The sequence below is a fragment of the Poecile atricapillus genome, chromosome 4 (assembly GCF_030490865.1).
Source record: "Poecile atricapillus isolate bPoeAtr1 chromosome 4, bPoeAtr1.hap1, whole genome shotgun sequence".
NCBI classification, from domain to species: domain Eukaryota; kingdom Metazoa; phylum Chordata; class Aves; order Passeriformes; family Paridae; genus Poecile; species Poecile atricapillus.
In genome coordinates, this window is record NC_081252.1 from 52,669,194 (window position 1) to 52,681,719 (window position 12,526).

Below are 12,526 nucleotides of genomic sequence, written 5' to 3' on the forward strand. Positions count from 1 at the left end.
CCAAATAGTTTGGTGTGAATTTTCTTCCAAATACATGCTTATTTTTCTAAATGCCTTCCAGTTTTACTAATTAACTTCTCTCCCTTTTCCCTGTGGATTCTCCTGTGAGGAAAAGCACTGTTCAGCAAACAGCCTTGAGCACTACACGCCACTCTTCAGTTCAGCAGCTGAGAAAATGCTGTGACTCTTTAGCAGGTATCACTGAACCTCGGTGGGAAACTAGGCCCTCCACAGCAGGCTCAGCGGTGCTCAGGCCCACATTGCTTGTGGTCCAGCCCTTGTTGGTGGCAGGACACACAGTGCATTGTCTTTGTTCGAGATCTGGCAATGCTTCTGCCCTGAGTTGCCTCCAGGCAAAATCCTGCATCATTCATTCCCACTCTCTGCTGCTGAGAAGTGCCTGCACCTACCTCTATTTCTCATTTACATTTGCTGTTAGGGTCATCTTATAGAGGCCAGCTTACTGTATTTCTCACCAGAGAGAAGAATGTTTTGTATAAAAAAGTAAATTAAACCCTTCTCCTCAGAAGGGTATTCCCTGGACACACCCAGTTTTCCTACATGACCCAGGCAGCACTCCTGTGCCCTGAACTCCGCTTAGGTGTCCCTGCTTAGGTGTCCAGCTCCACACCATTAGTCCAGAGGCACAAGTCACCCAGCTCTTGAAATTTGTGACCTGTGTTATGTTTTCAACCCCTCTCAGGTGAGCACTGCAAGCTGCATTTTTTGTCTCAGGATCTGTTTTTACACGTACCACAAATCCTTGCAAGTCTCTCCTGCATGATGTCCTTTTGTGCTTTGTGCTTGGTGGCACTCCCCTCACACCAAGGAGACTGGCCAATAGCTGCAAAGATGCCTTCGCAAAGTTTCTTTCCCTATGAGATTCCTGTCTGTTCTCTGGGCTCTGACACTTGTTGCTGGCACTGGTGCTGTGGCAGCTCCCCCAACCCCAGCCAAAATCTCTGACATGATGAAGAGGCCCAGATTACCTTGCTGTGGACATGCCAGGCTCTCCTAAGCAGAGGGTACCACAAAGAAGTCCAGGATACATTCCCTCACTTATCACTGAATCTTGGGATCCCAACATGAGGAGTCTGGTTCAGCTTCCCTTGTTCTGCTCCCATGCATAACAAAACTGATGCTAATTCACAAAGTAGCACTGACCCCTGTGTTTTCATATTTTCAATTAAAAAATATCTTAAACCGTGCCTATTTTACTATCATTAAATACATTGGTTTCTCTTAAGATAGTAACTTCTAGAGAGCCTGGATTCAAGAAATTAATTAATGTTCAGATGAGATAGTGTGGAGACTAAAGGTGGAAAGCAAGTGACAGAATAGGGGTATTAGATCATGCATTCTTAGTTACACATTTACTATATCTATAACAGCTCACTTTTCCATTTTAAACCCTACTAAGTGGAGACTATTTAAATGTACTGCTGTAGTAATAAAGAAAAGGTCAACTCAATGCCTGTCTTGGCCATTAATCAATCTTCCCTATACTTTCTAATTATCTTGATTGCCTGATTGAATGAAGCATGGGACACTGATCATATATACATTCCTTGGTTATATCTGCTCTTGGCTTTTTTTTTTTTGAGACAAGAGAGGATTTTTTCATGTAGTGACTATTTTTCAAAAAATATCTCCCACTTCTTGCTCTGATAACCATCTTCTTTGCTGTCTTATCTCCCACCATTTTCTGTAGCAGTTTTGCAGGCTGTTCCCTATAAAATGTTGAAGTGTCTTTAATCATCTCAGGCACCAATTTTGTTGGTTTTTTTCCTCTCCTTTTCAGCAATCTGGGATTCCCAGCATTATTCTTTCTCTCTGTCTCTGTCTCTCTCTCTCTCTCTCTCTCTCTCCCATCTCTGATTATGGATTGCAGTTTTTTGTTTTTAGAGAGAGCTTAATGCAATGCAATAACACACAAACACAGGAACAAATTACAGACATGAAAAGATCAGATTTTTTTATAGTGATAATTCTCTTTTACTCCTGGGTGTCACATATCCTTGAGGGACCCCAGAACTTCACCAAGGGCTGCCAGATAGCTTGTTACCAAGACACTCGGGACTGCACAGCACATCTCCATCCCCAGGTGACAGGGAGGGCCTTGTGGAAAGAGTGTGGCAGGGGACAGGCAGCAGGTCACATGCAGCCCGCAGAGATCTAGCCCAGGGACTGAAAATCCATGTGACTAATGGCACACAGAAAGGGGCAATTGTGCTGCTCCCATATGAGCTCTGGGAGATTGGTCTCAGTTCAGCTGCACAGGGTGACAGGAGACCTGCAAGGATGTAAGCCTCATCTTAATTTTTCTGTACTGAATTCATTGGGAGTTTGAGAGAATGTTTGAAGAATGCAAAAGGGGATCCTTTGGAAGCATTTCTCACCCCTTTGATTATCTCTACAGCTTGACTGAATGAGTCATATAACCCAGCTCCTTCAGATATCTATTAATGCCAGGCAAACAAAGCACATTCAACACATCACTGTCTTACTGTGAGATTTGTTTTTTTCCCCTGTTCATGAATAGTTTGAGAACAAACGTATTCATTGTTTGAAATATTTGGCCAGTAATTTGTGCAACTTGCACAGAGCCTACAGTTTTCTCAAGTAGCTTATGGTGTCTCTGGTTGCTGTCTTCCTTCAAAGCTGCATCAGCAGGCAGGCAGCCTCCACAAGCTTTCAGTGACAGGCACCAGCAACCTCTCCAAACCTCTGCACAACTTGGCCCATGCTAGAACCTGTGTGCACTGGTGGTGTGATGCTTTGGTGCTCCAGCCACATCCCAAAAGCCTGGATCAGACTGAATTTCTCCATCATGATATCAAAATGGAACAGGAATACTGCTGGGCAAGTGTTCTCCTGTTTTTCTTGGTGTGAATGCTGTTACTGAGAAACAACTCAAACTCTAAATATACCCCATTCTTTACACACTGACACCCCCCAAATAGGGGTAATTTCCCCAGCAGCTCTGGGGCAGTGGGCTGGAGCTGGGGGAACCTGAGCCACTGCATTCCCCAGTGCAGCACCAGGGTCCCCAAAACTGGGTTGAGCCAGCTGGCACCTTTCCAAAGCCCCTTGGTTCCTGAAAGAGCTGAGATTGCTGGAGTGTCACACCCATTTCTCCTCCATTTATCCATACTTTAATGACAGAAACAACTCACAACGATGCCTGAGCAGTTCCTCCTGCCCAGCATATTCTAAGTCTTGGTGTTTCCAGGCTCTGCACATTAACCACACAGCAGATGTACATATCTCTGCCCTGAAGATCTAGAGAGCCTGGAAATACAATTTTCTTTCTTTTCTTCCTGTTTTTTGGGAGCATTTAGTTGGAGCCAGCTACTGATTTTAAACATTGCAGAGCCACACTGGCAGAACTTGAAGTACCTTGGTAGATGCCACCCCTGGCAAATGGTGCACCTTGCTAGAAATAAACAGTACTGCCAGGTTAGCAGGGGTTAAGGGAAATTACTATTGTGTGACTCTGCCTTATTTCCTAGTCTTCCAAAGACAACCCAGCAGTGATAAATTAAACAGTACCCCTAATGGAGAATTACTAGCTGCAAAATTACAAACTTTAGATTCAGTAATAGTACATTCAGGCAATATTTACATGACAAATAAGAAAAACCTCTGACAGAAGAATCTTTCATGTACTTGTCTGGTTTTATCACTCAGCTCACAGTTTTATCTTGCACTTAATCATATTGCCCTTCATGTGCCATCCAGTAGCCAAAGTACTAAAATATCCTTAATCTCTCTGTATCTCATTACAATGTGAGACAATGGTTTTGGGAAACATTCTGTTAAGTATGATATATCTCACCTGCATAAAGTATATGTCAAAATGCATACAGTACATGGAATAGCACTAAAAAATTCTAGGACTATCTTAAAAGCATAAGAACTGGATAAAATGATGCAGAAAATAGAGAGTGATGGGTAGGTGAAGTGTTATTAATAGATCATAAAGACAAATGCAATTTAATTTAATAAAGGACACAGAGAAATACATATCAGTAGGTTGAATGGCATAAGACGTGCTTTGAAGGTTGTATCCTTCCATCCTCAGAGGAGGGCTCCATGACATCAGTTTAGGGCAGGTACAGTTGAAGAGAAATCACTTTGTTTTGTTTTTAATAACTAGATCTGTAATCAGTATGACATAACATATTTTCAGGTCAGAAGAACATGATACAATAAGTCAACAGTATTTATAAAGATTGTTATTTACTCAGTTAAATCCTTATCAGCTTTAGATCATAGATATTCAGCAGTGCATAGCACTGGGTCCTTAATTGCATGTGATTGTGGCCACACCTTGGTGTTAAAATTACTCATCATCTACCTGCATTTACAAGTGGAAATCCCTTTAGAGAAAAGTAAGTGCGAATAACATTGTTGATGTTGGTTTTGTTGTTGTTATTACTATGATTATTATTATTATTGTTATTATTTTAGCCTCATCTTGATGGAGTTTCACATTCTGAAGATTACCAAGTGGAATTGTGGAAGTCGAAGTCTCTAGAATGACTGAATTTGGGATGCTGTATTATACTGCAAATAGCTGGCAATTTATTAGTTACACATTCCATTTAATACACCAGTTTCTGTGTATTTTAAGATCTCTGCTTTTAAGTCTCTCTAAGACCCCTGTTGTTTCAATTACTTATCACTGTGGCCTGAGGTATCATTACCGTGCTGAGGATAATAAACAACTCCTCCTATTTCTGCTGCTGGAGCTGTGACTAACTTAGTATGATCAAGAAGCAGCATAGGATGGAGAACTAAGTGCCATATGGCAGGTGATTGATCCTAAATCAAATTCTGCACTGCCAGCTTTATTATGCAGTCCGGGGCAAACCTCTAAACCTTACTTTTTGGAAGAGCTGAGCACCATATGAACCCACAATATTCATTGACTACACAAGACCAGATAGTGGTTTTGAAATCATATGCTCTCTGCTGCTTCTTTGCTGTAATAGGGCTGAGGTCTGTTGTTAGGAATTACAGGAGTTTATTTAACACAGTGAATTTAGAAATGCAGCATTGAAGAGCCATTCCATTTGCATTACAGAATGCATTATGATGCCAGTGAATATTCTGATTTAGCACATTTTGTCTGAGATGTTTGTCTTCTCACATGAAGACACAATGCTTTACTGAGTATCAGTTTTGACAACTATCCCACAACCCTAATGTTCCCTCTAAAGTTTGGATACAGGATGTTTCACCTGGTTCTTCCTTTGAATGTCTTATTTACATTCTCTCCATAGCATATTTTTATATTCTCTTACCCGGTACCAATATTTGACCAATTTAACTCAGAAGTTAGGTCATGTAACCTCTGCTAACTTGCTATAACCAGGTTCGTTCTGTTGATTTAAAAACTTATTTTACAAGAATTTTGTCAGCCCTGAAGAATGTTGTAGTTCAGAGTTATCTGCATCTGTGCATCATCTAATTTAAGTCAGTTTTAAGGGCAAAGAATTATGTCATCTTTTATTTGCTTGCAATGCCTCGGAAGTTATGTATTAAGAGCTCTTTCCTTTATGGAAGAGTAGAAAAAACACTCTCTAAACTCAAAGTTCATACAGAATCCTGCTGTTACCATTCTTGCAATCATGTCTTTCAGATAATTTATTCCCATTAAGTGTAATGTTACAGAGAAAAACTGCTTTGCAAATATTTAATGGCTTCTATGAGTCTGAAAAAATGAATCCGTAAGTTCATGCCTCTTTAAATATCTTAATTTTTTCCCCCAGATATTCAAAAGAAGCAGTCTCTGGTTGCTTTTTTCTGCAGGTGGGAGACTGTGAGCTCTCAGGCATTTGAACATCTTCTTTTTCAGGGGTTTTTTGGACAGACTAACTTGCAGACTTTCTGACCTAAAAGCGGATTTACCAGTCAAAAATACCCTGACACTTCAATAAGAAGGTTCAAAACACATCTCCAGTGCTCCTCTATCTGTGCCTAAGCGTGTCCAAGGTTTGACCATATTCCCATCTTCCACCAACACCTCTGAATAGAAGCTGCCTTGCCCCATCATACTGCTGGCTCAGGTGTGTAGACTTTTTTGGAGTTCTGGGAAGTCACACAGCTGTGCAGATGCCTTTAAACTTGCTCCACCCATGGATTTGCCATCATTATTCTATCCCAATTATTCTATCCCAAATCTTTGTGCTGTATTCCTGCGATATTTTTATCTGCAAGGCAGGTGCAAAATCGTGCACATGAGAAGGCACAAGTGAAACGGAACAGGGTAGAGGACAGGCACTGGAGACACAACTTGGAAAACAGAGCTGCTTCCAACCATGTCAGCTCTTCAGGATAGCTGTCCTCCACAAATCTGGCCCTGGATGGAATATCAGCCAACAAAGATGAGTTTTTAATGCCTCCAGGATTATTTTGGAAGGAAATTCTCTTTACAAGATGGGAAGAGTGGACAGAGAACACATGCAGGTCCCCCTGGATGGACTGTGAGCAGAGCAAGGCTACCACACTCTCCAGAGACAGTAGCTGCTGGTAGCTGGGTCTCTCACAGAGATAAAAAGATTGATGGCTACTTCTCTATCCATGAGTGGAATGGTCAGTCCCCAGTTCAGAGGGAAAAAAGAGAAATATTGCAGAAAATCAAACAGAGAGACAAGAGTTGTTTATAATCTCTGCATTAAAGATGTGAATACCTTCTCTGCATTAAAGATGGGATACCTTCCCCAGTGCTGGGGGTGTTGTGGCAGTGATTTGTGCCAGTGCAGAGTGTTTATACAATGCCTGTATTTGATACCCCCACACATAAATGGCAAAACAACCCCCTCCCCAAACTAGTAATGACCTTTTATCGGAATACAGGTAAGTAATGGGACAACTGTATATGGTCAGCACTTTAGTTTATGTCCTTACAATGAGACTGTAATTCCTCTCACATTTACTTTTCCCCTCTCTGCTTGAAAATCCTATTGTATGAGTCACTGTTGCATGGCAGATATAAACATCAGGCTTGGTTTTCCCCACATGCAGAAAGCTCCTCCTCAATAAAAACTGAACAGCTTTTTATATTTTCCCCTCACCCAGATATAATCTTGATTATATCTGAGTTACATCTGCATTACAGAAAGTTACAGACATTTTACAAAATACTAAATGAAGAATTCAGGTCTTTTAAAGTGAAAATTGGCACTGTTTTTATGTTGCTTTATCTGCAAAGGCATGGAGAACCTTAGACTTCAGATGGTGTAAAAATCATCACTCACATGTTTTGTAAAGTATCATTAGTTTCCTAAAAATAACATTTGTATATGCTAAATCTTCTAATTGTAGATTATTTGGTGTTAATTATACATAATACCTTGCTATCTGTCAAGATTTCCTCAAAGTCTAATATTTCATGATCTTCAATTATGGAAAATACTGACTTCTAGACCCAACAAAGAGTGAAATAACAGACCTTAAACCTTCAGTGGAGCAACACTGTCATTTCAGTGAGTAAAGGAAGGACTGTTCTGCACTTGAGGAAAAGAAAGGACCATTTCTTTTGCAACCCAGTGAAATTTTAGCAACAATTGTTTAAAGAACCTCATTAGCATAAGAAAAAGGCTCTTGGTAAAAATGAATTAGCAGTCACAGTGCAGGTGAAGGAGGCAGATAATACATGCAAGGTAAATGGAATAGATTGTGAATATGTGGTCGATCTCATGGCTGTCATCTCCACCTGATTTCTGTCTGATGTTCACTCCCATGTCATAAGGAAAAGGCCCCATTCCAGTTTTGTGCTTGGTGTGGGAACACAGCCTGTACCTGGAGAGTGTGTCGACTCCTGCATCCCTTTGGGCATCTCTGCTCCAGAGCTCCCAGAGCTGCTCACTATCACTGGCTGGCCCAAGGGCACTCCATTCCAGCCAGCAGTGGATTTAACCATCTCACAGTCAGTACCTGTCACTAGAGCCAGGGAGAGAAGACTCTGAGGTGCAGATATGTATTCCTCAAATGACTGAGAAACATCATGGAGGATTCAGCTGTCCTCCACTCAGTGCTTAAAACACCCAGCTCTACAGTTCTAAGGTAAGATCCTGCTTGAGTGTGGAGCAGGAATGGAGTCTTACAGGGACAGTACTGCAAAAATTTTAGGCTGGGTTATTGATGGGCACAGAAGCATCTCCAGGAAAGAGAAGTTCTGAGGATGGGGTTTGCAGCTAGTAAACAGACCAAGGAGTCACACACACCTCTCCTTTCCTTGCAGCAGGAATCCCGTGTGTTGGGTAGTGCTGTCACCATTGTCATCTTTAGTTTGTATGGGAGCACTGGTAACTGTGATGCTTTGAAAGCGTGGCTAGCAGTGTTTGTCTGGAGAGAGAACAGAGGAAGAATTAAATGAGCTCTTCACAGGTAGATCCTCCAAGCCCCTGGTCACCAAAAATTAGTGACTCCTTGGCATGGGCAGTGTACCTCTAGCTGACATGTAACAGCCAGCAACAGCCCTATGGTCTATACATTTCTCTGATGTCTTTTGGATGCTTTATAGTTTGGATCTTCTCAGGGCCTATGGTGCTGAGTCCATGTGTGTGGCATGTAAAATAAGCATGTTTTAAAATTGCTAGTTGAATGAATGTTCCCCAGCTTTTACTGTTGAAGGAGTACTGAACCATCATTCTTCATTCATCTTTCCTACACCATCATTCTTCTCTAACCCCTTTCCAAGTATCCCTTCTCCAGACCAACAAGTCCATGTTTATCTGAAGTCTTTTTATATGAAGGTGAAGCTGAAGCCTCCCTAATGCACCTCACACTTTGCAAAATGAAAAAATGTAGATATTATACTGTATAATCTGAGAAATAATATTTGATCATGTAATTAGACTGTATCATAGGCAAATGCTCTAGGGAACAGAGTTAATGTTGCATGTACAACCTTAATTTTATTTCCTGACTTTTAAATGCCGAACTAGGCAACTTTAACATTTTCTTAATGCAATTTTTGTATGGAATATTATATAGGCTATTACATATGCATGCATCTTGAAATCTGGAATACATTAGGCTGTAGCACACAGATTGTGGCACACACATCTGAGTACTAGATGTCGGCACTAGACTGGCACCAGCTCAAAAATACACGGGTCATTTCAGAGTGGTGGTCTCAATGTTTTGAGTGTCACTGCCCTGTTGTTTATTGGTATTTCTGTAAGTCTTACACAGGAGTGTTACAGAGAATTAGCTTGAGAAGCCTTTTTTTAAAATGGATTGATGATACTTTTTACAACCTCCTTTTAACAAAGCTAGTCTTATTTGCATATTTAGGCTTCAGGAATTTAAGAGAAAAAGTATGCCTTCAAAAGCTTTAAAAATTATGAAAATGTCAGAGAATACTATAAAAACATAAAATAATTTTCCAAACAGAATGACACCATGGCTTCACATCCTGATCTCTGCAGATCTCCCTGGGTATGAAGACAGTACAATCGAAAGCTAAGAATTTCCCCTTTCAAGTGGTAAGTGTAAGAAGTCCTTTTCTAGCTACAAAGGGCTATAAGATGACTGACTTCAAGGCTAAGTTGTAAAGGATTAGACACTGTCCTTTCTCCATCTTGTTCCACACTGTAATGTCAGGGTATCTCTGAAGCTGTATGGCAATTTTAGAGGTTAGAAAAAATCCTTTGCAAAGACAGAGTACTGAAAAAACTGCAGGGCAGACACTTGGATAACCCAGAATATAGGAATGATTGATGTAGCTCATCTAAATAATTCAATATTCAATCATCATATGAAAAATAAAACACACCATACATGTATTGTCATGAATTTGTGACACAGAAGTGTACTGTTGGACACAGGGTTTTATTTCTCTGGTCAAAGACACATAATACGTGTCAGGATTATAAAAGTTTAATATCATATGACAAGAGCAAGATATCTACTGTCTTTGGAGGTTACTCTTGAAGAATGTCGCCATAGACTGGATGGAATATACCACTAATAAATCACAGCAATGTTCTTCCAATCGACTAAGTGATTTTTGAAAAGGGCAAAAAAAAATCAAATAACATATTCAGCTAACAGGATTTGATCAGCCGATCATCTAGTGAATATTAAAAGAGCTGATCTGATGAATAAATTATTCAGTGGAAGCAGGCAAAATTAACAAATTATGTATTTGCTGAACAACAGCTAAACCATTCAGCACATATATAATTAAATATTTATTCATACATATTTATAACTAGTTCTTACACCTTTTGTTTGTTTGTTTGTTTCATCCAGGTGAATAAAAACTCTCAACTCTTTTTCTTTCTTCTGAAGAAAGTGAAAAGAGCCTGTCTTCAGAAAGCTTGATCTCAGGTCAGCATCTCATTGAAGCCAGATTCATTTGCATTTTTAATCTATGTAAGTGAACATGTGAAATCTTAAATGTGTGTCAGCTTTTAATATTTCGTTTTCCAGTTTTCTGGAGGCAAGTGTGTCTGTCTGCAAGTCTGCAGTTGTAAAGAAAGGCTATGTCTGTGCTCATGCTTTGGTTAGATGATGTACTGGTGCAGTGGATATTCTTTCAAACCTGAACAGCTATATTTTTCTATACTTGAGTTTTCCAGGAGCCACAGCATCTTGCTTTCATACGTATATATGGTCAGAAAACAAAAACTTCTTTGTAATTCATGGTCTACTCCATCATTAAGAGAGCTGACCAGAGAGGATTTTTTCCCAGCAAAATTACAGTAACCATAGTATTAAAAGTGGTTGAAGAAGTACAGAGACATAAAAAGAAACAAAAACCCAACAGCTTTTCTTTTCTTAACAAGCTAAATTCTGCATAAGTGAAATGGTTGTTTGTCGAGGGACAGCTAGAAATGCTTCCTTGATTAGACACTCTTCTACCAGCTGGGAAGCTTTCATAAATTTTTAAATGTTAGTCCAGATTAAAATAATATAAATTATGTAAATTCTGATCTCATCTAGTCTACCTAAGGATGGCAGAATTTTTGGTAGCAACTCATCTGCATCTGGACAGGCAGAGGTGGGTGATGCATCAGGTGAACTCCAGCCTCTGCAAATACAGCATCTTTGCATTTACCCTTGAGCAAACATGGTACCACCTATTTTTTTTTTCCCCTAAGCAAATGTAGCTGGTGGTGGACGCATTCCCAAGCATAAAGACTTGAAGAGTGATGGAATTCCTTCTCACGTGAAACTGCACCAGACTTTCGGCTCTATTTCCACAAAATTTTGCCTGTATGTGCTGTTGCCTTTTTTCCCCTCATTTCTATTAATGTGGAATTCAATTCCATTTATGTTTCAAAGTTTTTGGAACCTCTCACAACTGAGCTATTTTGTGGTGCATCAGTCAGTGTGCAATTGAGGTCTCAGGAAACTCCAGCTTTTGCCCATCCCTTTCTTCTTTTCTGGACCTCTAAGAAATTATTTTTCCCACAGCTTTTTAGGATCTCCCACAGGATTACTAGTGCTGCTTCTACATGATTACTAATGTAGAGGAAGTCCTTCATTTCAGTTCCAGGAAGTGGTTGAATTCTGCATTTAAGGATGCAGAGAAACTGCGTCCCTGTCTTATTTCCTGTAAGTTTTAGGGGCTGCCTGAGAATGGGATATTGACAAAAGAAAATGCAGGGAAGAATTTGCATCCTTCTGTTCCTAGGCTCTCTTTAAAGCTGTGAAAGACATTTAATATGGGCTAGAGCCTTACTTCAGCGAAGAATCACGTGTCATTCCCGTGTCTCCATCACTGTTGGTATCTTCAGGCATCTTTCAGGCCCGTGTTTTTTGTCAGATTAAGCTGAGTTTGCTCAGTAGACACCACAAGGCTGATCATGTGTATCCTGTGTGCTTAAACCATAGTCAGGTTCCCCACCTAGATCAGTTTAAGGAAGATTCTGCTTCCAGCCGTTTTCCTCTGTCCATCCCATCTGTGTTTTCATTGTAACTGATGTGCACAGCTTGCTTGACAAAATTTGACCATGTTTTTGAACAGCAGCCAAGCTGGGTGAGTGCTGGGCCCAAGTGTAACACTTCAGTGCAAAATATCAATGGCGTCTCTGCTTGGGGAAATCGGCATTTTCTGTTTGAGTTCTATCTCAGTGTGGCTTCTGACCTGCAAGAACCACGTTTTTTGCAAGCCTGGACAGCAGAGATTGGACAGTACATGAAAGGCAGGAGCCAGCAGGACCAGCGAGAGTCGCTCAGGTTTAGTCCTGAAGCTGGACCCCTGTGGAGCACCAGCTCTGCCTCTAGGTGCACAGCCAGCAGACCTCTCAAGATGCTGGTAACAAATTGCCAGGCATGCAAAATGAGGACTAAGCGTTGCAAAGAGCAGCTGTGCAATATAGAGCAACTCTACGTTGCATGGTGATGGCCAAGACCAAGAGAAAGCACCAAGCTTGGGCAAGGGCTAAGGCAAGAGCTAATGCTTCAGAAAGGTGAAGCTACTCTAAAATGCTCCAACACCGACAGTGAATATTTTTTAGGGCAGATGGAAGTTTGGACTATGTTATGTCATTCATTTTATCCA